The sequence below is a fragment of the Syngnathoides biaculeatus genome, chromosome 8 (genome assembly GCF_019802595.1).
Source record: "Syngnathoides biaculeatus isolate LvHL_M chromosome 8, ASM1980259v1, whole genome shotgun sequence".
NCBI classification, from domain to species: domain Eukaryota; kingdom Metazoa; phylum Chordata; class Actinopteri; order Syngnathiformes; family Syngnathidae; genus Syngnathoides; species Syngnathoides biaculeatus.
The window spans coordinates 25972393-25990648 of NC_084647.1; the positions used below are offsets into that span (position 1 = coordinate 25972393).

General features: G+C 40.0%; 1 protein-coding gene and 1 pseudogene across 3 annotated transcripts in view; one reads left to right on the forward strand and one right to left on the reverse strand.

Annotated features, from left to right (window-relative positions):
• rsrc1 (arginine/serine-rich coiled-coil 1) overlaps nt 1-18256 on the forward strand; it is a 194228-nt gene that overhangs the window by 12860 nt on the left and 163112 nt on the right. The gene's annotated exons all lie outside the window — the stretch shown is intronic.
• On the reverse strand, nt 4034-4152 carry LOC133505455 (5S ribosomal RNA; annotated as a pseudogene).

An 18256-nucleotide genomic window follows, 5' to 3' on the forward strand; every position in this document is an offset into this window, starting at 1 on the left:
TCTAACAGGCGTGGCGCACACTGTCACGTGTCACTACTATCGCGCGTATATGTGTGTGGTTCAGTCAGTCATTCTGTCAGGTTGCCATTAGACGTCCTGGTGGAAACACAGGCCTTGATACTAGGTAGACCTGTACAATGTGATCAAAAGAAAAATAAATCAGCCTTAAGCAATATTACACAAGAATAAATCTTGTTGTGCTGCACATCATTAGGGCTATGATTGCCTCTTATACCGAAGATAATCACAACCTTGAACTTAACTTTAAATAAAAACATACATGGAGAACCTCTTACCAATGAAATTCTCCTCCGCCTGAAACATTAAATAAACAGCATTATTGCCACTTTAAAAGCAGAGTTATTTCACATCACAATGATGCTGTCATGTTGGTGGTTATGCGCTTCCAAAGTGGGTGATTAGTTCTTGAGCCAGAGAAGTGATGCCTCAAGAAAACCTTGTTCAAATCAATCCTAATCCATCATCACAAACAAGGGAAGAAGAGCTCTGTAATGGCGAGAGAATCAGCCTGGGTGAGATGTATAACATGACCACTATTTTCTACCGGCCAAACACAGAACAACTCCGTGTGTGTGTGTGTGTGTGTGTGTGTGTGTGGTGTGTGTGTGTGTGTGTGTGTGTGAGAGAGGTGGTGGTGAGCAATGGCTTGTTATGTATTTCACTCAGTAATTTTCCTCCTCTGTATGAGATGAGGTGTCGTACATCTGCTAGATAGCTTTTACCGTCGCACTCCGACACCAAGCGTGCAAGGTCACGCCAAGGGAGGGATGAAGACAAGAAGTAGGCTGAGCAAAATCTTTTACTGGACCACCTGGGTCAGTAATTCCCTCAGTATCGTATATTAATGTACTGTGTGTGTGGATGTGTGTGGGCGCGTGTGCGTGTCTGTGTGATGTAGCAGGTGGTTTTGGGTGTCACTTCCTTTTTTGGAGGAGAAAAACTGGAATTTGTGTTCGAGGACATAAAAAGTGAAATCTAGTTTAATCACCAAGGTACAAAGATTTTACAATTATGAAACACACTCTTATCTTTTTTTTTGGGGTGAGTTGTGAAGTCACAGTATCACCCTTAGTAAATCTGAAATTTGTAGAAACTCAATAGTAAAAGATACATAAAATTTGTATAAATATGGTAACTGTGTTGCCGTTATCAAATTCTAAACATCAATAAAATTGTTTCAGTTAACCTTGAACCTTTATCAGTACAAGTTTAAATTCAGCCCTTGACCATCCTCGTTCATCCAAACACTCATACATTAAATCACCTTTCTTCTATGAAATGAATCGAAATCCCCGTAATCCACACCCTCAAACCGGTTCCACCCTACCTCCCAATTTTTTTAGTATAGGAAATAAAAAAAAGTAAGTTTCTTTCGGCTTGTCCCTTTAATAACTTAAAATATTGTAATTTATAAAAGACGTAAACTAATGGTATAATTGAATAGAACATAAACAAACAGATTATGCCACATTTTTTGCTTCAGTAAAACAAACATTTTGTTGTTCCTTCTGGTGTGTTTACCTTGGCCACCTGGGGCAATATAATACAGACATGGAGAAATGAAGTTTCACAACTGACACGGTAATCTGCAGCAATGTCAGTCATCTTTTCAATGTTAGACAATATTCATGTGAATATTGTTATATTATTACCTCTGTACATCTCTTGCTCCACCTTTTGAGTTCAGGACCTTTAATGTTGCAGACGCATTTTGGATGGGTCTTGCACAGTTAGTAAGAAAATAATGTATTCCTATTCAGATTCCCCCCCACTACCCAACTTGGAACAGTACAGGTACTATGTACAGTACAGGTTATCCCTTAAGTCTCCATACATCAGAAGAATGAACATTTATTGACATAAACCCTTTTTGTTTATGTAATATTCTTTATTGCTTCAATTATATGATAACTCTATGGCTTCGACCACATCTTGCTAGATACAAAACAGTTCTAGTTTTTTTTATATCCTGACAAGTTTTGCCACAGTGTTGTGTGTTAAATGCGCTTGCAACCATACGACTGCGTAACTGGCCATCAGGATGATTTATTTTTGTTGCTATTGATTCAAATACATTCTTCGTGTTAGCTGAAATATAATGAAATACATGTTATATATGTACGGGGTTAATTAGAGACTCTAAATTGGCCTTAGGTGTGATTGTCAGTGAAAATAGTCGTTTGTGTCGATGTGCCCTGCGATTGGCTGGCAACCATTTCAGGGTGTACCCTGAAGATGAGCTTAGATAGGCTCCAGCACTCCTGCGACCTTTGTGAGGACTAGCGGCTCAGATAATGGATGGATGTATTATGTCTCCTATATATGGTGACTTATGGGACACCCTGTACAGTCACAGAACAGAGTGGGAACGTGACAAGAAAAGTTACTTCCTTGCACTCTAACCACTTGTGTACTCTGTAAATCAGGGGTGCTCAATGTGTCGATCTATCGCGAGGCTGTCTTGGTCAATCGCATGACGCCGTGCCCAAAATAAATAAATAAATAAATACATGACGGCGGCTGATCATCCATCTCGTTGCTTGATTCAGATGTGGCAGGTACGGCGCTAGCACGCACATAAAGGCGCGTTCTAGTGTTCTTGCTTTCCCCACAGCAGTCGCGCCGTGGGGGCTAAAATCCTGAAATCTGATCGAGGCATTAGCCTGCCTACGGCGTTTTTATTGTTGGTGAGCATTAAGCTAAATTAACTTCATTAAAGCAAAGCTGTTTTTTTTAATATATAATTTGTAGGTAGGTAGGTACCTATGTTTTTAGTTTGACTGTAAACTTCAACTGGGAGTGATTGTTTACTGTCAAACAACTGCTTTTTGTGAAGGGATTTAAGTTCACTGGATACAGTGTTCTTTTCTCAAAGTTGGACGTATTTCTAAGTCAAACCAAAATGATGCATGAAAGACGGCTCAGAGCTTGAAAAAGGCACCAGTATTTGTATAAAAGCAATTGAAAATGCAATTTTCCATTTTCCCTTCAAGCAGTTTTTTGACATCTTCTTTACAGAGTGATACATGGCCATTTGTCCTTCTGGTTCTATTAGCAGATGTGCAAGAGTTGATTTGAGATGAAGGTTGACCTGGTTTACTGCACAAAACTCAACATGCTCCCTGTTGTGATATGTGAACAGGATTTTTGATGCAGTGCCGCTCCCCTCTCCTTTTCGGCCTTCAGTCCTACTCTGTGTTGTCCTTTTTATTTATCTGCCGTAAAGGCCAGTCAGGCACCGCTCGGCTTTGTTGTCAGAAACCTTTATTTACCAAAGGGGGGAATAAGTGTCTGACACAGACAGCCGCTTTCATCCTCGCCTCGCCGCAAGCGCTGTTCTCCCTCCCTGCCTTCACCACCACCACCACCACAACCATCAGCCATCCACCAATACTTGACTCTACTACTTCAGCACACCTTTCCATCCCAAAGCCTCAAAAATAAACCAGCCTCTTCCCCAGGGTGGCAGCCTCGTCAGCACTATGCAACACATTGTCTATATGGCCCCCTAAACATCTCAAAACCATCCATCACATCGTCTCTTATCGGCAATCATGAAACGTTGAGAAGATGGTCGAAATAAACATTAATGGAGTTCCTTCTTTTCTCTCTATCATTGACAAATGTGGCTATTATTTCAACAGTGCCATTTTACAGTCAGGCACTTTTCACTCAGTGGTGGTGTTTTAGGCTCCCCGCTCCTTATAATTGTAACAAGACTAGTAGTTAGTCTACACCCTCTTCAGTCTCACACTCTACTTACTCTATGATCACTTGTCCTCATTGTCTTGGTGCTCTTCAGCTTGCAAGGCAAATGTAATACAGAGTAATGCGGGACACTCCACTGTAGAAGAGTAGACCCATAGTTTCCCCTTCTTCTTCTTTTCCTTTCGGCTTGTCCCATTAGGGGTCGCCACAGCATGTCATCTTAGATGAATGCATATTTGTTTGGAACAGTTACACGCCGGATGCCCTTCCTGACGCAACCCCTCTGCATTTAGCTGGGGAGAGAAGCTTACATTACCTGGTATTCCCAGGCGGTCTTCCGTCCAAGTGCTAACCAGGGCCAAACCCGCTTAGCTTCCGAGATCTGATGAGATCGGGCGTTTTTAGGGTAGCATGGCCGTAAGCTAGACCCATAGTTTCCCCAACCTATATGAATTTGGAAAGTTAAGATAGATCTATATCTGGTCACTTGTTCAGTGAAGTGAGCATTACCGTACATTCTAATCGCAATAAAAAAAAGCTCTGAATGTAGGGAATTACTGAGAGTAATTTGCAGTGGTGGAAAATTGGGAAATCATGTAGTACAAATACTGCGTTAGCAGTGATGCCAATAAGGCATTCTTTATTCAATAATATGCACAAGTATATCAGTCTTTTAAATTTGTTTCGGTGTGTGAGTGTTTACCGGTACAGATGTACAGATTTGTCAACGATACCAATTCTGGTATGTTTTGACGCAGTCCTAATTCAGTGTACCACCGCATAGTTGTGTTCTAGCTTTTTTTTTCTTTTTCAAATGTATTTTTTTGGGGTGGCGGAACCAACACCTGTATTTTGTGGGAAATTTCCCCCAATGCAGTTATGTCTGTCCATTAATCACAGATTTTTTTTCTGTTTGCGGTTGGTTACAGTCCTTACCACCCACAAAGGGCTCCTCTGTAAGTAGATTTCAGAATCTGTACATTTTTACCTTTGCTTAATTTCTAGCTTACAAAAGTACAGAATATGAGTAAATTAACCACTTAATGTTTATTTGTTGTTTTTAGGTGCCAAAGTTACCAGATTAATTATTAAATGTTATTATAAAAACACTGCAATGTCAAATAATATAGCAGCCATGCATTGTGTTGATTTGATGACATGGAAATTTTCATCCTTCTGGCCACATCAAGAAAAAGAAAGTCAGACATGCTTTTTTAGCTCTGGCATCAGAAAATGAGCACCAACTGTATCTGTCTCATTCTCTCCCTCTCTCTTTCTGTCTCATTCTCTCTCCTCCATTTAAGCTTCTTGAAGTTCTTCCAAATTGGGTTTTAAATGCCAATTAGGAGGGTGAATGTAGTAAAATAAAAGCAAATGCAGGCAGGATGGCCTCACCTTCTGGCTGCTTAGGCTTCAGAGAGAGCTAAGCTGGACCTTTGGCTCCCAGCGACGCTTTGAGAGAAATATCCTGCCTAATGAACACATTAATTAGAACCATAACTATTTATAAGATGATAATTAGAAACGAAGGGAGGTAAACCGAGCTTTTCCTGCAATTATTGGAGGATTAATTACGGGAGCTAATGAAGTGGATTTTTGAAACGCATGGAGGTGAAGTACAGAGATGTGCAGCTCGCTTTGTGATCACTGGCATAATTATTTTCTCCAGCACCAAAGCGTTTGAGGCCGCGCTCTTCGCTGGCTCAGGCCGCCTAATAAGCATCATTGCATCGTTATATATGCACTTAAAAAGATTTGCCACTGAAATGGCTGTCTAATTATTTCTAATTGGCAGGACCCGTGTTTTGTCACGGAGCTGTTTGGAGCTGCTTGGCAGCCCCGGGTCTAATAACATCCTGGGCCACCAAGCAAAGAGCAACAGAGCTAGACACACATTGATAGAGAGCAAAGACGATTGTACTAGTAGCTTGCACTGCCCTGAACAAACCTCAGTATTTTTTGGGCAGTGAGTAGGTGAATGGTGGTTGATGCGTGGTGCTCAGGTCACCTTGCTGGAAGCCCATTAGTGAAGTTTAATCTGCTCCAAATTTATGTCGTAACAAAGTTGCCATCTGTCCTGTTTTGACTTTTATTGGAAGCAGTAGCAGCTGAGTTAGATAACAAAGTAGCCTGTAAAAGGCCTATCTCACTGGTGGAGTTGTCACCGTGACTGCTCAAGCTGCTGGGACTCAGTCACAATCAGTCTGGCGACCTGGATCACCAAAATCTGGGTTGTGCTCTTACCAGGACGATATCTATGAGAGATCACCAGGAAGTTGCTGATGTGCCCCTATATTGTGTACAGTGCTCTGAATAAGTATTTTCCCCGTTCTCAAATTCTTTTTACTTTTTTTTTTTTTTTTTTTTTGCATCATAGTTTGTACACTATGAAAGATAATCAAACAAATGTAAAAATCAAAGATAACAAAGGCAACCATAGAGTCTTTCACATCTGTGGCGATAAATTATCCCACTCTACTTTGCACAATTGCTTTAATTCACCAACCCTGGAGAATTTCTGACCATGAAGGCCTTTTTTAAGGTCATGCCTCAGCATTTCTATCGGATAAAGCCACTCAGAAGTTGACTTGATTGTTTGTTTTGGATTGTTGTCTTGCTGCAGTATCGAAGTGTGCTTTAGCTGAAGTCATAAAGTCATGGCCAAACATTCTCCTTCAGGATTTTTTTCAATAAAGAGCAGAATTAAGTGTTTTATCCAATAACAGCAAGTCTTCCTGATCCTGCAGAAGTGAAACACCCCCAGACCATTACACTACCCTCACCACAATTGACTATTAGGGTTTTCTTTTCCTGAAATCCCGTGACATTTACGCAATATGTAACGAGACACCTTAAAAATGTTTAATTTTTGTATTGTCAGTCCATAGAATATTCTCCTGTAAGTCTTTGGAATTATTCAGATGGTTTTTAGTAAAAATAACATGGGTCTTTGTTCTTCTTGGTCAAGAGTGTTTTTTGCCTTGGAACTCTCCAGTGAATGCCATTTTTGCCCGTTATTTTCCTTAATGTTGAGCCATGATTACTGACCTTAACTGAGGCAGGGGTGACCTGCAGTTCTTCAGATGTGGTCTTTGCTACTTTCGTGACCTCCGAGATGAATCGTCAATGTGGTCTTGTAGTATTTTTTTGCAGGTTGGCCACTCCTTAATAGGTTCACCACTGTTGCATGTTTACTCCATTTGTGGATAATGGTGCTCACTGTGGTTTGTTGGAAAAGTTTGGATATAGCTTTGTAACCCTTTCCAGACTGATAGTTGTCAATTATTTTGTCATTTGCGGTTAAATTTCTTTGGATCGTGCCATTTTGTTGCATGTTTCTATTTTGGGTGACTTAATTTAACCTAACCTGCCAGACAGGTTCCAATAAAGTGATTTTGGTCCGTTCTGGAGGTAATCAAGCTTGAGCTCGGTCAGGGAAAATGAATTCTGCTAACCCTTGCCACAGTTAATTCATGATTTAACAAGGGGGACAGAAAAGAAAACTGTGGTGAATTGACCTCAGTTTTCTTTAGCTGTGGCAGTTTCAAATAGGAGATGTGTCCCGAAGTTTTATTAGCGGCTCGGCATGCTCAGCTTTTGGATCATGGACCACAGTACAGTCCTTTATGACAAGAAAAGTGCTTAACGTCCATGAATCACAAATATTAAGGCGATCGTTGTGATATTTCCAGACATTGAAGTGCGCACAAGTAGAAACAGAGCTGCCAACCTATAGAAATTCACTTCCAGAACAATTGCCTACATTTGTCTAAATTGGCATATTTTCAAAATTTTGGCAAGAACTTTATCGTGGGCCAGTTATTGCAGTATATTTTCTCAAGGTATAAAAATAATTCTGCATACTTCCAGGTGCACTAGATAGTCATTACTCTATAATCATTAAAAAAAATTGGCTGATTTTATTGCATCAACTTTGTAATGGCGGTCACAGTTGCAGCCTGAATCAAAGTTTGAGATTTTGAGATGCATCATGAAAAATATCTATAATATATATATATTACAATTTTTTTCAACCTTTGTTACAAAAAGCAAGTCTATTAAATCTGATGAATCAGAGCTCAGACGTCAATTAAAACTCAATAAGATAGACTAAAATAAAGTGCACCTTGTTTTTCTTTTTCTTTTTAGAACAATATAGTAACGGTAATCTAACTCATAACATTTTCATCACGGTGGCCCAACACAGCATCGCACTAGCCAGTATTGTTGGGCCTTCAACCCCCACCCAATATTTAGAATGATTGGTATGGCAGTAATTAGTGTTCACGAATTTCAGTTAAAGAGGTCCTTCTTTAAAGTAGCAAAAGGCAAGGCAAGCTCATCCCAGGTGACAGAAACTGGCTCTCGGGACATGAAATGTCACCTCTCTAGCAGGGAAGGAGCCTGAGTGGGTGCGTGAGGTTTAGAAATTCCGACTGGATATAGTTGGGCTTGCCTCCACACACTGTTTGGGCTCTAATACCAGTCCACTTGAGAGGAGTTACACTCTTTTCCACTTTGGAGTTGCCCAAGGTGAGAGGGGTAGGGCAGGATGACAACAGCTGGATGGTCTGAGGAAGCCCAGATAGTTAGGCAGTCGGCACTTCCCCAATTGCTGTATCAATTTACTAAGCCCTATTGTTTCTGAAATAAAATTGTCATAAAATAGCTGCTGCAGAGTTGGGTGGTGGCGTTTGATGTTCACCTCACCATCTGCGTTTCATTAAAAAGTCAATATTGCTTTTTTTTTTTTTTTTTTGGGTGGGAAGGTTAAAAATGTCAACCGTTCAAACTGAGGCGTCAAGTGAAGATGCATTTTCAGACTATTCATCGTTAGCTTGCTAAATACAATTTGAATTGGTAAATGGGCCTTGTTATGAAACCTAACCAGAGCTAACTCATAACTGAGCGCAGCCAAATGATATGACGTCAAGTTCTTATACAGTGGGGGAGGGAACTCGCACTAGAAAGTTTCCACCCATGATATCACGGGCTGTTTTAGCCCCACTTAGAAAATCTGGAACATTCGATGGCTGAAAAATATGTTCAAGATAAATCTCAACAATTCAGAAATACATTACATGTATTATTATATGTAATTTTTATATGATTATTATATATTTTTATATTTGCACTTGTTTTTAGCACTTCAAACATATTTGCTGTATTTAGAAACAAAACAGATATCTGCTTAGACCTCATTTAAATGTTCGGGAGTTCCATTCCCACAAGTGACGAGTCACCAGTATCATTAATTTCTTTTCATTGAATTAATACTATCTGTCCAACCCACTGAACACCGAACTAGCTAAGTACAGTGGAACCTTGGTGTTCGTTTTTAATCCCTTCTAAAAAGTCTGCCTTTATGAAAACTGAATCAAATTTCCATTATCAAATAGTGTCAATCCAATTAATTATTTCCAGTCACCAAAATTATTAACAAAGCCACTTTGAAGAATGACTAGTTTTGCATACAGAAAATGTGAAATAAATGATTAATGAAAATAATAAATGAAGACTTTTTGAGCAATGGAATTATTTTTTGAGACGGGAATCCTTGTCTTTGGGGTTACAAAATCTCATAGACACGTGGGGAAAATGTGTAATGGTCCAGTGAAACCAAGGATGATCGTTTTGTCCTTCATTGCAAAGTTGTTTTTGGTTCAAATGCAGCCCGTCATCATAAAAACATCTAACTTACAGTGAAGCATGGTCGTGGCAGCATCATGCTGTGGAGCCGTCTTTCGTCAGCTTGACCTGAGCTTTAGTATAGGTGGAGTGAATTGGAAACAATTATAAATACTTGTCCGTGTTTCCAATAAAGTCTCTGGCAAAAAAAAATTCATGAAAAGCCTACAACAACATCCATCCATCCATGTTCTGAGCCGCTTATCCTCACGAGGGTCGCAGGAGCGCTGGAGCCAATCCTAGCTGTCATCAGGCAGGAGGCAGGGTACACCCTGAACTGGTTGCCAGCCAATCGCAAGGCACACGGAGACAGAGAACACTCACAATCACACCTCGGGGCAATTTAGACTTTCGAATTAATCCATGCTTTTGGGAGTTCCCGGAGAAAACTCACACACGCCCGGGAGAACATGCAAACTACACACAGGCGGGGCCGGGATTTGAATCCCGGTCCTCAGAATTGTGAAGCCAACACTCTGCAGGTGCGTCACCGTGCCGCCCCTTCAATGAACTTTATTTTCAGTTGATAAAAGGTGCTATAAATGGTGGCATGTGTGTGCTAAATACCTTCTGACTTGAGTTTGAAAATGTCTGATTAATTTTGAACACAGCCACATCCTTGGTAGCAGTTATGGGCACTTGTGCAACTACATCATTCAGTTGTTTTTTTTTACTTCCTCTCAAAATTGGATGTAGAGACTAAATTATATTGAGACTCGGACACCTTCTGGCACGTTCTGATTCAGTGTGAATACAGCCTTAATGCTCCTGTATCTTTGCATGTTTGGCACATGGAATTGTGAGGATTTGTTTTTGGCATGGATTTTAGCAGTAGCCTTCTGAGACCATGGATGAAAGAAATATAGCTTCTTCTTTATTAGTTGTGATAGTTGACAACTTCAGTCACGAGCGTTGACTTTCTGTCTGAGGCAATATTAAAACAACTCTTATAACTGTATTCTTTTTCTCATCTACTGTAGATGACAACGAATAGGGATCTAATTAATAATCTCTTCAACATTGTACACAAATTCAATGGGAAGGTTGTCTATGTGCGTGTGTTTGTGTGTGTGCTCGTGTGTGTGTATGGGGTGTGGCCAGGTTTTGAGTGGGTCCTTAGAGACGTGAGCTAAGAGAGCATGCATGGACAAACCTCAGTCAGGCGTGTTTTACCTAGAACTCCAGTTATGATCTGGCTCAAACCATATGGATGTTTTTCTGCAACTATGTCTTTATAATGTGATGGCACACTCTGAATTAGATTGCTGACATTCATCAACACAGCCTTAAAAGTAAGTGTGAGAACATTTAGTATGTTATAATATTTGAATTTATCTTTTGATCCCATGATTCGGCTGTCTAATATTCATAAAGAGGGTGTTAGAATGATATCTTGGGATTATTGATGTGTATGTATGCATGTTAATTCATCCTAAAGAAGTGCCCCATGCATTGTCTTGCCAAAAAAAGCCCTCTGTCATCGCCACCCCCCAAGTGGACAACTTTCAAGTGAGTTGCAGCTCATGGAAGTGCCGCTTGCACTTGTCAATGGGCTGTGCAAAAGCACACAAACACACATACATGGTTTCACTCACACTTCCACTCATTTATTTGTGGCCTAGAAATGAAACAAGGATCATGTGCGGGCTGACTGAAACCTTGACAATCCTTTCGAATATAATGAAACACTTTCTCAGCGTGCGCATGAAGTTTTCTATTCCCTGTCCCCTCTGTCCGTTTGGGCTGAGGACACAAAGCAGGACATGGAAATGGATGGGTTGGCCAAAGGATAAACGGCCAACTGTTGTGTGATTGGCTGAAACAAAGAGCAGATCACTTTTGAGACTCTTGGTTTTGGCTTCAAATTAAAATTGGGCGAATGTTCAATTACTTTAAATGCAGTCAAGCCATTGAAACTGAGATATGCCAGATACCTCCTTAAAATCACAGTGCATAGAATATTAAAACAACAGAGTGATTGTAATTTGTGGATACATTTGAATCTGGGCTTTGACATGCTAATAAAAACCTTAAGAAGGAGTATTAGTGCAACAATGAAAACATACATGCAAATCAGTTGCCTTTCAGCAAAATTCACCATTTTGAAGTCAGAATAGGCCATTTATGTAAATCGTATAGATCGGTGAGTTTTTCTTGGGGGAGGGATCGGGGGGTGGGGGTGGGGGGTGTTGTCGCTGTCACCTCCGTTGACGCCATTGGTTATTCCGTAGTCCTTGAATGCTAGCAGCTAGATCCATTCCATACATCCACCATTTGTACACATGTAATTTTAAATATTAGCCCATGGTGGACTAATCTGGAAGCGCAAAGGCATGAGTTTCTGCCCGTGTGCTCGGGACCTACTTTGTTTGGCCAAGTCGCAGGAGTTGACGAGACCAGATAAAATACTTCTAGTCATGGTACTTTTACTCCGTGACAATAATCTAACAGTCGCTTGCTACTTAATATTATCAATTAACGGCCACAAGTGAGCGAGCTTCGTCCGGCAGGTGGCCGCGAGCGCGCGAGCTCAGAGGGCCGGCTGCCGGATGAAGCTCGCTCGCACAGCAGCAGACTAAATATTTTTGAGCCCTTTGTTTATGCATTTATGTCCCGCGCGTAGGACTCCGTGTCATTTCCGTCCAAAGAACCATCCGAATATTCAACATTATTGACAGCCACAGGTTCAAATCTGTATGGACGTATTCCTTCCCGATCAGCCGATACTTCTATTTCTTCATTAGATGAGGATAAATCAGAGAAATAAGCGCTGACAATAACTGTGTTAGGAATGTAATGAGCCTCAGGTCGAGCACATGAGACGTCACATCGTGCACCTAGGTCATGTCAGCGACCGGGAACATTCAAAATTGCCGATATAAACAACCTTAAATGATATCCGATGAAAATCTTTATTTTAAAGTTACAGTACTAATGCCATGACCTATCTGATACATTGTTATTACAATGCGTACAATGTTTGGCTACTCTACCCACCTCTGCAGCAGATATGCTATTGCAACTCTTAGGTTTAAGCAATATTTTTCTCATCAGATCAGTCAATGTTGTAGTTGTTGCAGTATTATTTTGTATTTTTATGTTGAGGTGCTCGGGGATTGGTCTCAGCGTAACTGAGAAGCAAACATAACATTGGTCAAAAGAGTTGATCCGCTAGTACATTTTGTATTAATTAGGAACTATGCCTACAATTATTGCTTTTTTATTTATTTTTTTATTTTTTTTAAACCTTGGATTAAAGAAGTAGCCCAATGCGTGTATCGCACCACACTGCCCATAAGAGGCCAACACGCATGCAGCAGAAACAGCAATGCAAAGTATAACATCAATCAACACAGTTGATTTAATTGCATATATATGTGTAGTACAGCTCGGTTCGTGTTGACTGTAACAAATGAATTCCTAATCAGAAATGAACCATTACACCTTATGCTATTCTGAAATAAAGATTTCATGGTCCTGCAGATAAGAAATACAATTTGATAAATTGAAAACTATCTAATGAAAGTGATGCAGAGTATGCTGGTGGATTTTGGCTTTCACTTCTTCTTTGAGAATGACTGGCTTTGACCAGGATTCCACACCGAACCGTGGCCAAAGGTAAAACTAGGGTTGGTTTTGCGCCTGTCTCAGCAGTAAATCATCGCTGGCTGTGAAAATACATTGTGTGTTGTGTGTGTTTTTGTGTGTATCTGTATATAGATAGTTATAAGTGACGTGATGTCACCATTTTCACAGTGCCATATTGCCGGTCAAACAAAGCTGCTCGACATTGTGGGAGACTTTAAACCGGAGAAGAATATTTACAATACCTGAGACCTGTTGTGCTGTTCGTTGTCACAACAGAAGAGACAGATATTCGAAGAGATCATTCTATGGAATACCAGCTGAAAAGACCAGAAAATATTGATGGATTTCGGCAATTAAATGTGATGAATGGTGCCCAACCAAATACACACGCCTGTGTCGCGATCACTTCATTTCAGGTAGCAATTATTCTTCTCAATCTCAAATTACCAAGAAGTATATATAATGCCAAGTTGGCCCATTTCAGAACAATGCATATTTAAAAAAAACTGTCACAGAGGTTTCCGGAGGTTAAGTGTGGCCGCAATCACTTCCGTGTACGTTCTGTGGAGACGATTCCGTCCTCTTCTTTTTTAGTTAATGAATGTGGTGTTTGTGTAAAACCTGGGGTCATTTATTTAAATATTGGTATTTTTATTGAAGACTAACTGAAAAGATCGATGGATTTCGGCAAAGGTTAACGTGTAGCCGAATACGCTTCCGCGTTCATGAGCTGTCAGAACCGTCACTATGTGGGATTTATTCCTAATGAGAACAGATCCATCAACAAATTATTTGTATGCGTCCAGACTTTTATACAGTTTCAAACTTTTCTGTGTAATTCTCGACGACAGATCCATGTGTATATCCAGTTGTCCAAGACAAGCGGAAGGGAATTAACAGCCCATTTTCTTATTGACGAAAACATTGACTTCGGCATTAAATATGGGTCGTCTATCCCGAGTTTATCTCATTTTTCCACGTACCTCCGTTTATTTTCACCCTCTAAATGTTTAACGGTATCGGACAAAACTCTGGGCGTCCTGCTATAAGGCATATTTTCACGTGGTCCCCAACTGCCTTAACATTGAACAGTGCTTTGCTAGACCGGCAATATGGCGAGGTAAAAAAACAAAATCACGTGATTTCATGACATAGGTGCACAAGCTCTATACCTGTATCATGAAATGACAGTTCTATAGAGTATTTGTCATAATTACAACCTTTTCTTCACTTCATGTTACAACACTTATACAACAAATTCTTGCTTATGTGGGTGTCTTCCAATGAGGAATAGTACTAGAAATAAATAAATGAAGTTTGTGGGACATTTGGCCACATGTAACAAGGTTTTTTGTTTTCACTTTCTTATACGCCCTCATTAGCCGTTTGCCGTTGGCTCTTGTTCATCGTGACATGACTTATGAAAAATGGAGACAAGCTTTCGCTCCGCAGAAGACACAACTTTATGTTGGAAACTGATCGTGCTGCTTTTTTACTTTTTAAAATATGGTCCTTTCCCAAGTTGTTTCTGGGTCTTTAATTAAGTGTAGTTTCCCTTTAGTAGTGGAATGCATGTCTGCTTTTTGTCAACCCCTTCCTCGGTGCCTGTTACAGTCCGCCCACATGGTTTGTCTCAGTGTTTATGATTTTTCTTCTACCACACTTGTGAGCGTGTTCCTAAATCACTTAAGCACAAGGGGCCCAACAGTCAATGTTTAAACAATAAAAGGCTGTTATGCTAAGGGCCCTCAGATCTCACGCCACTTCATAAATACACAAAGTGTATAAGAGGCGGAAAACGACATATATTCTGAGTGGAGAGGGAGCACACCTGCTAATTGGAGCCAGCTCTTGCAATATATCCCAATATTTCATTCATCTACTTCATCCGACTCAAAATATATTTTTTAAGGCTTGGACAAGTGCCACCATGCCAAAATTGTGACTTCACTGCTGTACCTGCAGAAAGTACAGTGGTACCTCTACTTACTAACGTATGTAGTTGCGAAAAATTCGAAACGCCTCCTCGGAAAAATATTGTCTCTAGTTACGAAGGAAAATTCAGGATATGAAAGGAAAAAATAAGCACTGGATTCCCAGCCCCAAACTACAACAAACATAAATATCCTGTATCCTGGTTTGTGTGGCACATTCTTGCTGCTCTCCCATGGGATATTCCCGTTGCATCTTCCTGGCATCCCAATGGCCAGGAGGGACATCCGTACGTATGTTTTCTCTCAGATGTCAAACGTTTACCACCTCCTCCATCCCCTATGATGCCTTTTGCTTGTCACTCACCCTTCTCTTCGCATAGTCTGCCTTCACCAAAGGTAATTATACTCTACAGTATAATGGTATAATTATTATATATATATATATATATATATATATATATATATATATATATATATATATATATATATATCCACTCAGAATATATGTCGTTTTCCGCCTCTTCTACACTTTGTGTATTTATGAAGTGGCGTGAGATCTGAGGGGCCTTAGCATAACAGCCTTTTATTGTTTAAACATTGACTGTTGGGCCCCTTGTGCTTAAGTGATTTAGGAACACGCTCACAAGTGTGGTAGAAGAATATAATTATTATACCATTATACTGTTATACAGCCTATAGCCGGTTAATTAACACGTTCTTATAGATCAGTAGTTAAATCAGTTTATACCTCATACATATATATACATACTATATGTACACATACATATTGTGTGTATAATTATAATATATTAATATAATACACATATATATTATAATTGTGTCTGCATATATATATATATATATATTTCCTCCCGAAAAATATGCAACATTAATTGGACATTCTAAATTCCCCTAGGTGTTATTGTCAGTGCGGCTGTTTGTCTCGATGTGCCCTGCGATTGGCTGGCAACTAGTTCAGAGTATACCCCGCCTCCTGCCCATTGACAGCTAGGATAGGCTCCAGCAATCCCCATGACCCTAGTGAGGATTAGCGGCTAAGAAAATGGGGATATATATATATATATATACACACACACACACACAGTTTATGTGCAAAATACACATTTCAACTACTGTGTGTGTGTATGTAATGTGTATGTATATATACATGCACACAAGCAGTGCCGTGAAAAGGTATTTGCCCTCCCCCGATTTTTTTTTTTTTCCCCCACACATCTCACACATATTTCAATCCATCAAGCAAATTTTAATATCATCGAGAGACAACCCAAGGAAATACAAAATCCAGTTTTCAAATGACAATTCAATCTATTAAGCCACAAAAAAATTCAAACCTTTGTGACCCTCTGTGGAAAGCGAATTGCCTTCCCTTGTTAAATCACAGTCACAGTGACTAGCCACAAATTTGGGAAAAGTGAGTTAAAACATACTCCAACTTGATTACCACCATACGTGTTGAATCAAGAAATCTCTAAATAGAATCTGTCACAGAACGAGAAGTAGTCTACAAGAGCTCAAGAACCAATCATGCCACAATCCAAAGAAATTGAAGAAGAAATTAAAATCAGGTTTTATTATGATGAAATTATGTAGCTAGGTTGAATATTTATTGCTTAAATATACTGTGCAATGTTGATGCAGGTGTAGAGCATTGGCCTTACAATTCTGAGGACTGGTGTTCAAATCCTGGCCCCGGCCTGTGTGAAGTTTGCATGTTCTCCCCGTGCCTGCGTGGGTTTTCTCCGAGCACTCCGGTTTCCTCCCACATCCCAAAAACATGCATTGATTCGAGACGCTAAATCACTCATGTCAAACTCAAGACCTGGGGCCAGATATGGCATGCCACAACTTTTTATGTCGCCCGCGAAGCCAAATCTAGAGTGTCAATTTCCATGATTCTTGTAAAAATCTGTACCAAAATTTCAAATTGTCATATATCATAAATGTTGAAGTTGAGATATTCCAAGCATTCTTGTTACCAAACGTGAATAGTTGAAAAACACATTGCCCTTTGTTTTTGACTCCAAGACTAGTTATATTATATATTACTAATATATGATGTCATGATAGCCCTCTGAGGGAAACCAGAACAACAATGTGGCCCGCGAGAATAATGAGTTTGACACCCCTGCTTTAAATTGCCCCTAAGTGTGATTGTGAGTGCGACTGTTGTCTGTCTCCATGTGCCCTGCGATTGGCTGGCAACCAGTTCAGGGTGTCCCCTGCCTCCTGCCCGTTGACAGCTGGGATAGGCTTCAGCACTCCCACAGCCCTCGTGAGGATAAGCAGCTCAGAAAATGGTTGGATGGATTAATTCATTATTTTTCTGTACCACTTATCCTCACTAGGGTTGTGGGCATGCTGGAGCATATTCCAACTGATTGTGGCAGAGAGTTCGTTGACAGCCAATTGTGGGGGCAGAAATAAACAACCATTGCCACTCACATTTACGCCTACGGGAAATTTAGTCTTCAATTAACCTACAAGGCATGTTTTTTATTTTGTTAATGACCTTGAGTTCTTTTTTTCATACAAATGATTACTGTAATCATGACTTCACAAGTTGGATGATAGCACCAAACTTTAAAATATGCAGCGGTTTGTTAAATTCTCTCAAAAATTAGTGCGAAACTCAACTTTTTGAATGGCACTCATGTTTGAAGTTTACTGGTGTAATAGTAAACATAAAAGAATCATGTATTCAAGCAGACACTATTAAACTTTGTCAGACTAAAGTACTAAATGCTAATGGAAAATGGAAAACATCACACACAGACTAACGAAACAAGTATCAATGTTGCTGTATTAAACCCTTCCAGCAAATGATATTTAAACACCAACAGTGCAGCAACACGTGGACACATAACATTACTCAAGGGCATGTATTCTTTATCCTCCTGTATCCACCTTAAAGCTCAAGTGTCGTCAAACGAATGATTTTTGGTATATTATTAATGAAAAACCCACAGTCAATATGGTCCCATGTGTTTTTTCACCACAAAACATGATTTTGACGTATACAGCTTTTTGTAACTCCCGCCATGAAAATCCTCTCAGGAATTTGTTGTCGAGAAGAAGCAGGAAGTGATGTAAAGGACAGTGGCCCCCCCTCGTGGGCTCGTTTGTTTCCATTAGTTTTACCTCCGCAAAGGTACCTTGTTGTTCCTTCGTGTTAGCCAAAATCCTGGCTCATTCCATTGCTGGACATTGCTTGAACACTCGGGAGAATGGAATTACCCTGAATAAGTTTGAAAGAGACCCTGTTCGTTGTGAAAAATGGATTGCACGGGTCGAGA